Genomic DNA, 13,175 nt, shown 5'->3' with positions numbered 1-13,175 from the left:
TCAGGTGTCAAGGCTGGCGCAGCCCTCAAGCCACCAATCTCAACTATTAGACTAAAACTTTGGACACACCCCCTCCACATCAAACTAAAATTAGAATTGATTAGCCCAGGTCATCATGACCTCCAGGGACTCAGCTTTATTCTCCCTTGAAGTGTCTGAATCTGTAAATTCACAGAAGTTTTTATTGTTTCTTATCTTTATTCAGAGGACAAAGGAGGAATCATACTGTTACTGAGGGTCACAACACATGGGTTGGTGTTTGTTAGACCTGGGAACTAACGAAAAGGGGAGAAAGGGAGATGGGGGAGATGTCGGGTTGAGTTGTTGGGTTGATGTGTCTGTCCCCTCAAGGGGTTAGGGCCGCAGCTCAGGGAAGACAGAGGCATGGCAAGTTGACTGTGCTTATTACATGCCAGCATTGGGAAGGCATCAGGCTATGTGAAGCCTGGGGAACCCACTCAGGGCTGGGGAGCACAGTCTGAGGTCCTGCCAGGAGCCAGAGCTAGCTCATCTGGTTCTCAGGCCCTTGGGTCCCTCGGTGCTGCTGGGAGGCTGCAGAAGGGCCGAGAACAAAGTGGGGGCTGGGTCACGGCTGGCTTGGCTTGCTTGTTTGGTTTGGCGATCTCTGTGGCTGGGAATGCAGAGAGTTCTGCCAGAGATTAGATGGCTCTGTAGATGAAAGCCTGCTCCACTGTTCCCCACGGCAGACTTTGATGAAAGAGAAACCGTCCATGGTTTTAAGATGTTTATTGTCATGGCGGAAAGTAGATGAGAGACTGTATCCCAGTTTCCTCGGGTGGGCTTTTGCAAAGTCTGGGAAGGAATTGGCTATGCCCCTCTGGCCTTTAGGTATCTCATTAATATGGAGATGTGTCTTGAGGCTCTGTGGCCTGTAGTCACATTCTCTACCTGTGGAGGAGCTAGTAGGGTGTTGCCCTTATGTGACTGAAGGATCCAAATCTGTGGAGGGCGGCTGCCTCGTGTCAGGAGCCTGGAGTCCGGGATGGTGGTGAAACGCATGCCATTCCTTAGGATCACCTGGGGTCTCCAGCAGTTTCCAGCCTATGCTCAACCAGAAATCAGATTGCTTTTCACAGTCCTACTGGGAGATGGGTCAGTTGGTACCTCATTTACCACCAAAGCATAAAATTCTGAGTTTGGGTCTCTGAGCCCTTGTAATCTTAGTGCTGGGGTCGGGGTAGGGGCAAGCATTCCTAAGAGGAGCTCAATGGCCAGGTAGTCTTGCTCACTCAGTGGGCTCCTGGGTCTGTGAGACCTTGTCTCAAAAATAAGGTGGAGAATGATAGCAGGAGATTCATAGTGATGATGCCTGGCTTCTATATGCACATGCATCTGTGCACCTGCCTACATACATGCACACACACACACACCACATGCAAACCACCCACCACAAAGGAAAAGAGCCATGGTCTGAAAACAAACAAAAACAAACAATCAAGCAAACAAATGAAATGAAAACAATAAGAGAATACAGTTTACAGCTGCCCTAGTTAGTTGTCATGCCTTGATCAGATCTGGCAACTGCTATTTCCTACAAAACTGGAGAGCCCCCTTGACAAGAAGAAGAAGAAGAAGAAGAAAAAAACTAAAATAAAAATCCAAACACTGAAATTAAAGACATGGGGCAGGAGGTACACCTCTATGGCAAAGTCCTTGCCTGGCATACTCAGGAGACCTGGGTTCCATTCCTGGGTCAAGCCAAAAGAAAGGAAAACAAGTGCTCTGAAAAAACAATTTTTTGACTTTTTCTGTTGGTGCTCACCTGTATACTAACCCATTTGGATAAAAACTATTTCATGTGTATACACACACACACACACACACACACACACACACACACACACACACAAAATTTGTCTTCAAATATATATATATGACCTTTATGTCAGGTTCCAAAGGAAAACAATGGCTAACTGTGTTGCCTATTAGCACACCGAAGTGCATGCTAGCTTCTAGTCTAGTTGAGTGCCTGTGGCTCTTCTAAGCTGTCCACACCTCTTCCCTACTAAGCTTTTCCAGCCCAGGGCCCTTGCTTCTCCTTCCCCAATTTCTCTTTCTTATACAGTGCTGGGGTTTTCATCACTCTTGGTTTTCTTGGTTCTCTTGGCGGTTGGTCCCTCCTCCTTCCCCCTCTCATCTCACTACTTTTTCTCTCTTTCCCTCCCCCTGCATGGCCTAGTGCAGTCTACTGGCCATGCTTAGCCCAAATGAAGCAGGCATGACCTCATCTTATTCACTTTACTGACCAATGCAGCCCAGTAGGGGAAGTCACATTCTGTACAAACCTGAGAACTCTGGTAGTGTCTCCCATTATCAGGAAAGATCAGGTGTCCCTGGTGGTACTGAGTGGACTGAGCACCTGGCATCCCTGTTTCCAGGAGCCCATGGGATTCCTTGAAGGAAGGCATCAGAGGAGGCTTCATCACCAGGGCAGAGTCAAAGCTCCTGTCTGGGGGCACTGGAGGACCAGAGCTACAAGCAACCCCAACATGTGCGCTCTAAAGGGCAGAGCTGGAAGAATGGCTGGTACACCAAAGCATGGCAGACAGACAGCTGTCCTGTCCACCTCTACATCCAAGCTCAGTGTCCCTCAGCACTGCTGCAGGGCACTTCCTTCTGCTGGAAGTGCATGTGTGTGTGCCGTAGTCAGATGGTGTCATCCCACTAGCAGGTCATTTGATGCCCCATCTTCACTGGTGTTGGAGCCACGACCCATCATTCAATAAGTTTGTTGATCTGAGAGTGACAGGATGTGCAGAGTTACCTGTCTCATGGGATTGAGTTTATTGTCTCGTTGCTTGGGTATGAAAGGATAATTTTTGGTCCCAGTGAAGGATGTCCCCTAGGAGATATGAATACACACAGAATAGCTCTGGTATGTCTGGTCATGAAGCCCCAAACTCCAAACAGGTGACTTGAATATGTCCCCATTGAGAAGAAAGTTGTTTCCATTGGTACTTGTTACCCCTCAGGGGTCCTTAGTCCATTCATTCAGCTGCCACTCTGACCAAGAGTCCAGGCTATCAGCAATGACACCATAGTCAGTCATGTGACTGGATGTGGTGGCAGAGGTGGCCAGCATGACTCTCATGATACAGGGCCTATTAGACATCTTATATCCAATCTAGGTCAGGAGGTAGCCATAGAGTGTCCAGATGCCAGCCATGTCTACTGTACCCTCATGATTGCAGTTTTACAGAGCCATCAGTGGGCACACCTCTTCATCCTGGACCCTTAGCCACAGTGGGCTGGGGTATCCACTAGAGACCACTCTGGTGACTTGCTGGTAAGCTAGCCATTAGCCTGTAGAACCTGCTGGTCCCTTGGTATCTTATCTGGGGCCAAGTTTTAATGTATCATTTCATTGAGCATCTGAATTCTGTTGTGTTTGTTTATTTAAGAGCTGAATTTCAAAGTACCCAAGAATGGGAGGATTATAACAATGAAGAATTGTCTTGTAGTTCTGAAAGCTGAAGAAGTTCACGTTGCCAGTGGGTTTGCCGTCTGCTCTCAGTATGGTATCCTGTGAAGACAGTGAGATGGTTCAGTGGGTCAAGGTACTGGCCACTAAGGCTGATGACCCAGGTGTGAAGCTTGGGACTCACAGAGTTGAAAATAGAACTGACTCCAGGACGTTGTCCTCTGACCTCTGTGTAGGTGTCCAGCATGCACTGCCATACCTGTGCACACACACAAATGTTTAAAAAAAAAAAAAGTCTCCTTTTGCTGCTCCCTTAAAGATGAAAAGTGAAATAAAAAAGGCTAAATACATGTTTTATAAGATCCCAGTCCCACTCACAAGGGACTTGATTAAATACTGTTAGATAGAGGATTAACTTTCAATAGGAAATGTAGGAGCAACATATTCAAACTGCAGTGTCCCAACCACCAGCCCTGCTCTCCTCAAACCCATGTCTGCTATAGTTAGGTTATGGTGTGTGTCTCCTGAGTACTCCAGTGTTGGATATAATGCCCTCTGTGAGGTATCAGAAGATAGAAACTTTGTGGGGTGTTTGGGAAGTGGGGGCTCTGAGAAGTGTTTAAGATTACACAAGGTTCTCAGTGTGGGGACCCCTGATTGTATACGAGAATATTATACACATGGCCACTAGGTGGCGCGCACGCCCCGTTCTTAAGGACTATTGCTCCCGTGCTTGTGGCTTTTTCCCAGGTTGCTGCTGTACTTCATCTTTTAGCTCTGCTGCCTGAATCTGGGAGGAGGCCCTGCCTTCAGCTCTGTGAAATACTGTCCTGGTGGGGACTCAGCAATGGCAAAAAACCTGGCTCCAACGGACATAGACTCTTGGTGCTTCTACTTGTACCTCCGTTCTCTGCTTTTATGAGACAGAAACCAGAAGAGACACGTGCATATGTGCTCCCAGTTTTTCTGTTCGGTTGGTTGGTTGGTTTTGATTTGTTCTGTGATGCCTTAAACTTCCTGGGAGGGCTATTTCAGATGCCAATCCGTGAACCTAGTTATCCAGGCACAAGCCTTTTGTTATAATAATGTAAATGGACATAGACCTATTCACATACTAAATATATTCATTCCATGCCACTCATCTTTATTCTAGTATTACCAAATTCAGATATGAAGTTCAAAATGTTATTCTTAGGGAGCCTGTGAAATTGAACAAGCTAGTTTCTTCCTAAATAAAACAGATGCAGTTTAAGACAGAATTTCCTTTTTAAAAACCAGTGATAGGCAAGGAAAAAGTGGTGGGCCCTACAAACTTCCAAAGCTCGGCATTACAAGCACTATGATGACATGAGGCTTGGGAATATCTCATCACACCTCCCTGGTCCCTGTCCTGGACACACTCAGGGAAGGTGGAGTAGTTAGTTGGTTGTCCACGATTCCAGGGAACCTCATCGCCACGACCACTAGGTGGCATGCGCGCAGGTCTCTTACTGGCTGAGTCCACTGCTTGTGGTTTTCCCAGGCTGAAGCTGTACTTAACCCTCCCCCCCCCCCCCAGCCTCCACCCCAACAGGATTCTTGGAAGAGGGCTGCCTTTAATTCTGAAAAACATCTTCCTGGAGGGAACTTCGCAGTGGCACAACCCCTGGCTCCAGTAGCGATGGTTCTGTGGTGGATCCATTTCTGCAGCCATTCTCTGCCTTGGACCTGCCTCCCTTGAAATCTATGGGATTGCTGAACATTTCCATTGTGTATTTTAGGAGCACGGATTACCATGAGCAACTGAAGTCATGAAAACGGAGACTCCTGTATTCAGTTACTCCTGCTGCCCTAGCCTTGAGAACAGAAGTGACTTACTCTTAGCCTGTCCTGATCTTCCCACGTGCTGCCTATCGGGATTCTCACAGATTCCATGAGTGCCTTTGCTTCACACTTTGAAAGCATTTTTGAATGAGCCTGTTCTCCTCCCATCCAGTTTAGAAACTGTCTTGAGGTGATTTGTGACACTTTAAATGAACGAGGAATTTTAAGTCTAACAACGAAGTTTTATGAAATAGTAAAATGTGATTAACTTTTAAACTTTTTTTGTTTTTAATCAATCATTATTATTGTTATTGTTGTTATTAATTTTACCTCCTGCTCGCTGCCCCCCTCTTGGACTTAAACTTTTCTTTCGTTTTTTTTTCTCTTTCGAGACAGGGCCTCTCTGGCTGTCCTGAAACTACCTCTGTAGAACAGGCTAGCCTTCAAATCTTGTTTTTAAACTTAGCTTATATAATGCATCTAATGACTTTCATTATTCCATTTTCACACACGTATGTCATCATACTTTGCTCAGATCGAACCCTGCTTTACTCTCTCTTGTTCCCATTCCATGGGAATATGGGTCCTCCTCCCCAATAGTCACACTTTTATATCTAAAACAAACAAACAAACAAACAAACAAACAAACAAAAAAAAAACATGGGTTCCACATTGAAGGATTATTTGTGAAGGGGCTTTAGCTGGCCTGACAATGGTGAACAAGAATCAGGCCTTGCTCTTTGCCCTCATTTCCTGTCCTTGCTAAAAAAAAAAAAAAAAAAAAAAACCTGCTAGAGTGCATTCCTAAAGCTAGCCACCAAGGTCTATTTCCTTATATGGCCACTTGCTGCTCCTCCTGGGGCTAACAACCAAGGTCCAGCAATCTAAAGTCCCCTTGCGGTTAACCTAATTAAACAGCTCATCCTAACTGCGGGTTTCCCCTTTGACCTTTATAAGCCATCACCTGCCTGTGGGCCATGTCTGTCTCCTCTCTATGCAGAGGCAGTCCTTTGTCAGCCTTCCCCTTGTTCCTTTCCCACTCTTCCTAGTCCTCTAGCTCCTGCTTTTGTCTGTTGTTTTCTGGCCTGTGTCCATCTGGGGCAAATAAATCTGCTTTGTAATAAATCTACTTTGTGCTGAGAACGAGGTCTTGGGTGTCTTGAGCTGACTCCGAGAGTCCTTACAGTTTGTCCTTCTGAGCCTGGATATTCCACTTGCCATGATCTCCAGTTCTGTTCCCTGTCCTGCAAAAGACATGATTTCATTCTCAGCAGCTGAGTAAAACACCCACTATTGTGCATACAAACCCCATTAAAAGTGACTGTAAAGGCAAATTATTTCCATAATTGTGCCCTCTGGATAATAATTTTTAATTTTACGACACAATTTTTGGTGGGTGTGCAAGCATGTGGGCACACCCAGTTTGTTCACCACATGCAGGGAACATGAGGAGGTCAGAGGACACTTTGCTGGAGTAGATTCTTTCTTTCCACCATGTGGGTCTAGGGGATTGAACTCAGGTTGTCAGTCTTGGTGACAGGCACCTTTACCTACTGAACTATCTCGCCTACTTTCAAAGACAAGCTTTAACACTACAGGGTAAACTGAGGCAGGCAGGAAAGTATGGAGTAGGTGATTACGATCAGTGCTGAGAGAAGTTGACAGGAGTCAGCACTAAGTTGGGCTGATGGGGGTTGGTCCAGATTGTGACCGACCGGGTCTGCTGCCCATGGCAGCCAGCATTAGAGAAATTACTCAGCAGACTTTCTCTGAAGGAACAAAGTTTGATTCACTGGGTGTAGTGGTGTGAATATGTTTGAGCCAGGGAGTGGCACTATTTGGAATTGTAGCCTTGGAGTAGGTGTGTCACTGTGGGTGTGGACTTCAGTACCCTCATCATAGCTGCCTGGAAGTCAGTATTCTCCTAACAGCCTTCAGATAAAGATGTAAAACTCTTAGCTCTTCCTGCACCATGCCTGCCTAGATGCTGCCATGCTCCTACCTTGATGGTAATGGACTAAACCTCTGAGCCTGTAAGCCAGCCCAACTAAATGCCTTCCTTTATAAGAGTTGCCTTGGTCATGGTGTCTGTTCACAGATGCAAAACCCTAAGACACTATAGCTGGTACTCCCTCTGTCCAGCAAAAATTCTGGACTTTTTTTACTCTTAGGAGCTTGTGAGAAAAAAAAGGAAAGAGAGGAAATTCATACACACACACACGCATACACACACTGAGTAGATAAAGCAAAAGGTAGACTCTAATAACTTCATAGATACAAATGCATATGTTCATACTTACATGCATGTATACATGCATGTAAGTATGAACATACACACACACACACACACACACACACACATATATATATATATATATGCACTATGCACATATACCTGGTAGGTGGATGAAATAAATTTCCAACACATACCCACATACATACATACATGCATACATACATACATACATACATACATATTTGATGGATAGAACCAAGTTCCAACAAGTATATTTTGTCTCCTACAATTTATAGATCACAGCAAAAAAAATTCAAGCGGTGTAAAATTACAATGTGATTATGTTCTAGTTTTCTTCTAGGGAATGATTGTGAAAAAATGTATGTTCTCTAGTAACTTTTCAAGAATAAACATTACATAGTACAGGCAAAAAACTTTCAAAGTGAACATGTGTGATTTTTGGCTTTCTAAGAAAAGGAATGAAAAAAAATCACAACCAAATGTCCCAGATAGTCCTCTTTCAATCAGCATAAGACAAAGTTTCTCTGCTCTAACTCAAAAAAGGAACCTGATGGTCCTCAGTCATTTTTCTCAAACTTTGAACTTAGTCTACTTGGAACAGACTCACTTTGAAACTCTGTAGGCCTGGCATGGGTCGAGTCTATTAATAAACACCATGGCATGGCCAGAGACCTTTATCATGAATAATCAGAGAAACTCCCATCACATTGGAAACCCCTGTAGTATTTAAAAGGTGGTTTTTTTTGTTTGTTTGTTTGGTTGGTTGGTTGGTTTTTTTGTTTTTTGTTTTTTTATGAAGGTGGGTAAGCCATGGCTCCACAATTACACACACTCATTGTAGAGTGAAAAATTATAAAGGCCATTTTATGAAATATGTGTAGATTTTTTGCCTTAGACCTGAACAGGAAAAGTGCAGATTCCAGAACGCGGAACTGAAAATAAGATTTCAGGCCCCCCAGGACACTTGCTGGATGAATCACATTCCTCAAGCCTCAGGCAGCAGGCCCACCTGGGGGGGGGGGGGAGAAGCAGGAAGACACATTCCTGACCATAAAAAATACAAGCCATCTAGGTGGGGCTGTGACTGGAGGAAGTGAGAAATATTTTGTAATGACGGTATAGGGGACAGTGACTTGGTAAGACTACATTTTTGAAAAAAATGATTGTACTGAGTAATTTCCGTGGCTATTAACCTTTCAGGGTGGGTTTCTCTGGAATGTTTCACTATTCTTATGTTATGTATCCTTGGCAACCCCTTCCCCCCTCCCCACTCCCCTGGTTTGTGGTTTTCCTCTTTAAAAGACCCCTTAACCCATCACTCGAGACCAAACCTTGCTCTTGAGAGAGAGTTTGTGGTTTGACCTCCAGCCAACTTCCCTAATAAAGCCTCTGCTGATTGCATCCAGGTATGGTTTCTTGTGATCTTTGGGTGGTCGTGATTTCCTGAGACTTGAGGAAGGGTTTCCCGAGTGTGGGGGTCTTCATCATCAGCTGGGCAGACAGATACACTTGCTCAGAGGAATGGGAAGCTACAGAGACAGATTTACAATGAAACATTTGGGCATGTCAAAGTTACTACCCATCCTCTGGGTCAAATGGTATGCCTGACAGAAACTTTCAGAGACACAGGTCCAGGTTGCCTCAGTTGGACACCAATATAGCATGTCAGCTCTCTGAGGTGGATCATGGTTTCTCAGCCCTGCTGGTAAATTCATATCACAGCACAGACTCTGTCACAGAGTATGGAGCAATCTTCAATAATGAAGTTTCTATGGTTTAGATAGCCACCCTAGTGACATGGGTTGGAAAGTTGATCCCGAATCCAAGACAACTAAGTCCTGAAGAGAGCTGTTAGGTCATATGGACTCCACCCTCATGAAGGGATTAACATCTTGCTTTCTGTAACCCCTTTTTGCCCTCCCATCTTCCACCATGAAAAGATTCCAGAAGACTGTGATCTGACTTTAGACCCTGGAAATTCAGCCTTTAGAATCATGTACTGTAGCCGTCAGTGGCTACTACGGGTACTGGGTTCACCTGAAAGGAAGGCTGGGAATGAAAGGGGAATGGAGGTCAAGAAGAGATAAGGCCAAGACAAAGTTCTCTGATCAAGGCCCAAAGTTTAATATTTTGCTTTCACATATAAAGGATAAGCCTCACCTCCCAGAGTCTCTTCTCGGTTCAGCCCAGGGGCTGGACAAGGAGATAGCAGGTGTCAAGATGTCAAGGCTAGCTCAGCAGGCAGTCCATTCTTCTCAGCTCCTATAGTAGATTGCAGGGCTCCAAGGCCCACAATGCAATGCATCCCATGTCCTATTGTTTGGTCTCTTGTGGTAAACAGTGTTGGGCCTGCTCAGGTTGGCAGACTGGCAGGCTGGGGGAAGGGCACAATGTACAGAACAGGTTTCTATTTGTTATGAGTAATCCCTTCTGAGTTAATCTGCTATTGAAGTCTAAAAGGAACTAAGAAAGAAATGGCTTTATCCCTGAGTCCCATGTCATTTATAACCTCTCACACTACAATATGGTTGGCCCCAGGGTCTCCTAAGCCTGTTGCTTGCCCAGGGGGCACTGTGTGTGCCCAGGTACCATTGTAACTTAGCTCCACTCATCTCCCAAATAAACCCAGAGGAAGCAAGACACCTTTTGATTTGCTTTGTAGGGAAGGTGTGGTGAGTCAAAAATCAAAGATGGAGTCTCTAGAAGGAGCTGCTGCTCATTTTACAAAGAGGCTGACCTTGTACTTGACGTTTGAATATTCCAGGGTTAGCAAGCTGAGCAGGTGGGGTCAGGCCCCATGGTGAGGAGGACTGAGGTTTCCTGTGGGAAGTGATAAGGTGGAAGTGTAAGTAGAGAATACAGAAGGGAAATGAGGAACAGGGAAGCTGGAATTTCAGTAGCTTTTACTCCTCTGTTGGACACAAAATACAACTGCTCTGTGGCTAAGAAGTTACAGAGTCCAGGATGACTGCAAGGTCTGAGATATACCCTATGGGTTTGTCCTCCCCACTTCCTGGCTCTCTCCTGTAATTTTCCCAATGGCCTCACCTGGAAGGGACTCAGAAGTACTCCCTAATAGACAAGACGTAGACACCACACTTTCCTAAAATCTAGGGAGGGGGGCAGAAACTAAAGAACAGAACATCCCCTCAAACCAAGACAAGACCAGATATCAACACCTAAAATTACACTCACCCCTTACACAGATAACTAGACACCAACATAAAAATATAATCAATATTATCCAGAACAATATGTCTCTACCAGAGCCCAGGAACCCTCTTATAGTAGACCCTGAGAAATGCAATATAGCTGAAGCATAAAGCAAGGACTTCAAAGAAGCCATCATGGGTATGTTCAAGGACCTTAAAAACAATGTGAATAAATCTATTAATGAAACACACAATCAAACAATGAAAACTGTTCAAGACATGAGAATGGAAATAAAAGCACAAAGCAAAATCCAAACTGAAATGAAAAATCTAAAACTGGAAATGAAAAGCTTAGGAAGTCAACAAAACACTCAAAGGTAAACTTACCCAACAGAGTATAAGATATGGAAGAAAGATCCTTGGGCATTGAAGAAAGGGCAGAAAAAAATGGATAACCCTGTCAAAAAAAGTTGTATCTAAAAAAAAAAAATTTCAGGCACAACACATTTAGGAATCTTGGACAGTTTTGAAAGATCAAATCTATGAATAACGGGAAAGGACAAATGAGAAGAAACCCAGGTCAAAGGCACAGAAAATACTGTCAAAAATATCATAAAAGAAAATGTCTCAAACTGGGGGTTTGTTGCTTGTGCTTGGGAGTGGGTCCTGTTGGGCTGAGTTGTGAGTCCTGCGTGTCTGCCACGGCTTAACATTGGAGGCAGAAGCATTGGAATTTGACTGAGTTCCCACCACGTGGTGCTGGGCAGATGCTGGACTATGAAAAGCCACCGAGCTCTACTCGGGGCATGGGGAGATCTCAGTCTGAGACCCCACGGGGGCAGAGGTCTTGGGTGGTGACCCCCAAGCAAGAAGGCATGCAGGGATCGACTTGTCTCAGACTCCTGGGCTACCAGGTGCTGTTGGGAGCTGTGGAAGAGTTGAGGCTGGGGGCTTATGGACTGGACCAGCCCGTAGCTGAGGGGGGTGACAGAGAGAAGCTCTGGCAGTGCCCCACGGGGTAGTGAGATTCTTGGTTGAGGTGACTCACTTGGCTGGGTCATGGCTGGCTCAGCTAGCTTACTTGAGTTGAGTTGGCAGGCCTCTGTGGCTGGAACACAGAGAGGTCCTCCACAGGAGATTAAGGTGGCAGCTCAGTAGTTGAAGACTGTTTCCACAGTCCCCCACAGTGGAGCCCCAAGTATGAGAGGAAGTTCATGGTTTTAAAAGGTTTATTGTCATGGCAGAAAGTGGATGAAGCTGTACTCCTACCCTCCTCAGGGTGGGCCTGAGGTTAAATATCTTTTGCAGGGAAGGGGAGGGTCTGGGAAGAAATGCTTAATTGGCTATACTCTCTGGCCTTTAGGAATCTCATGAATAAGGAGATCTCTTGAGGCTCTGTGGCCTGTTGTTACGCCCTCTACCTGTGGAGGGACTGGTAGGGCCGTTGCCCTATGTGACTGAAAGGCACGGCTCAATGGAGGTTTTCTGCCTCGTGCCAGGAGCCTGGAATCTGGGAGCACAGTGAAATGTATTCTGTCTCTTGCAGGGATACCTGTTGGGTCTCCGGCCATCTCTAGCCAGCACTCATAACAAAGAAAGAATACTAAAAACTGCGAGGAAAAAAGATAAAGTAACATATATAGGATGGAAAAAGGGTATTCCAAGCAAAGGGGCCTAAGGAGCAAGATATTTTTATCATTACTGTTGACAAAAACAAACAAACAAACAAACAACACCACACTTTAACATGTAAGTTTGGAGAAAACATTTAAAATACAAATATTTTTTTCCGGTCCCTAAACACCAATGTTCCTTATATATTGCAAAATGAATTCAGTCTGTGATTCCCCTTTACCCTTAACAGTTCCAATAATGTGCAAAGGTCTAAGTACATAGTCTACTCTGAGAGCCAAGGCACCCTTATTTTTGAAGCTGTGGAAAACCAAAAACAACATCACAAAGGCTTCCAATACACGTCGACAAGTGGACAAGTGCACACTCCCCTTACAAAATGAGAGAATAGGAAACTATAAGGAGGAATCAGACTGGTGTGAGAACAAAACCCAGCAGGGAAAAGGTTAAATCCTTCAGCTTTGTCTGGCGTCCAGAGTATGTGATGGCAGAACTCAAGCTCTAACAGGCCTGAGCAGTCCCGGTCCTGTGGACTGGTTGGCTGTAGTTCACCTGATCTCCAACTTTGAGGCTGAATCTACTCTTTGTCTACAGCTTTTCCAGGCAGTAGAAGTTGGAGTTGTGTGGAATATGTTTCACTCTTACATGGATTCTGGCTTCTTGAAGTGGCATGGATGCTTCCACACTCTGACCTCCCAAGCTTTCTTCTGAAATCTAAGCAGAAGCCTATACAACCCCATCCCTCCTCCTATGTACAATGCCAGTCAGCAGTAGAGAGAGGAAGGCCCACTTGCACTGTGGCTGTGGTGACCTCTGAGTACCCGGATAGCTAAAACTTGAGGAAACAAACTCTAAAAAAAAACATCCCTAGGCAGCTCTGTGTAGGCAA

This window comes from Arvicanthis niloticus, chromosome 8 (assembly GCF_011762505.2).
Source record: "Arvicanthis niloticus isolate mArvNil1 chromosome 8, mArvNil1.pat.X, whole genome shotgun sequence".
Lineage (NCBI taxonomy): Eukaryota > Metazoa > Chordata > Mammalia > Rodentia > Muridae > Arvicanthis > Arvicanthis niloticus.
This window is presented reverse-complemented; position numbering follows the sequence as displayed.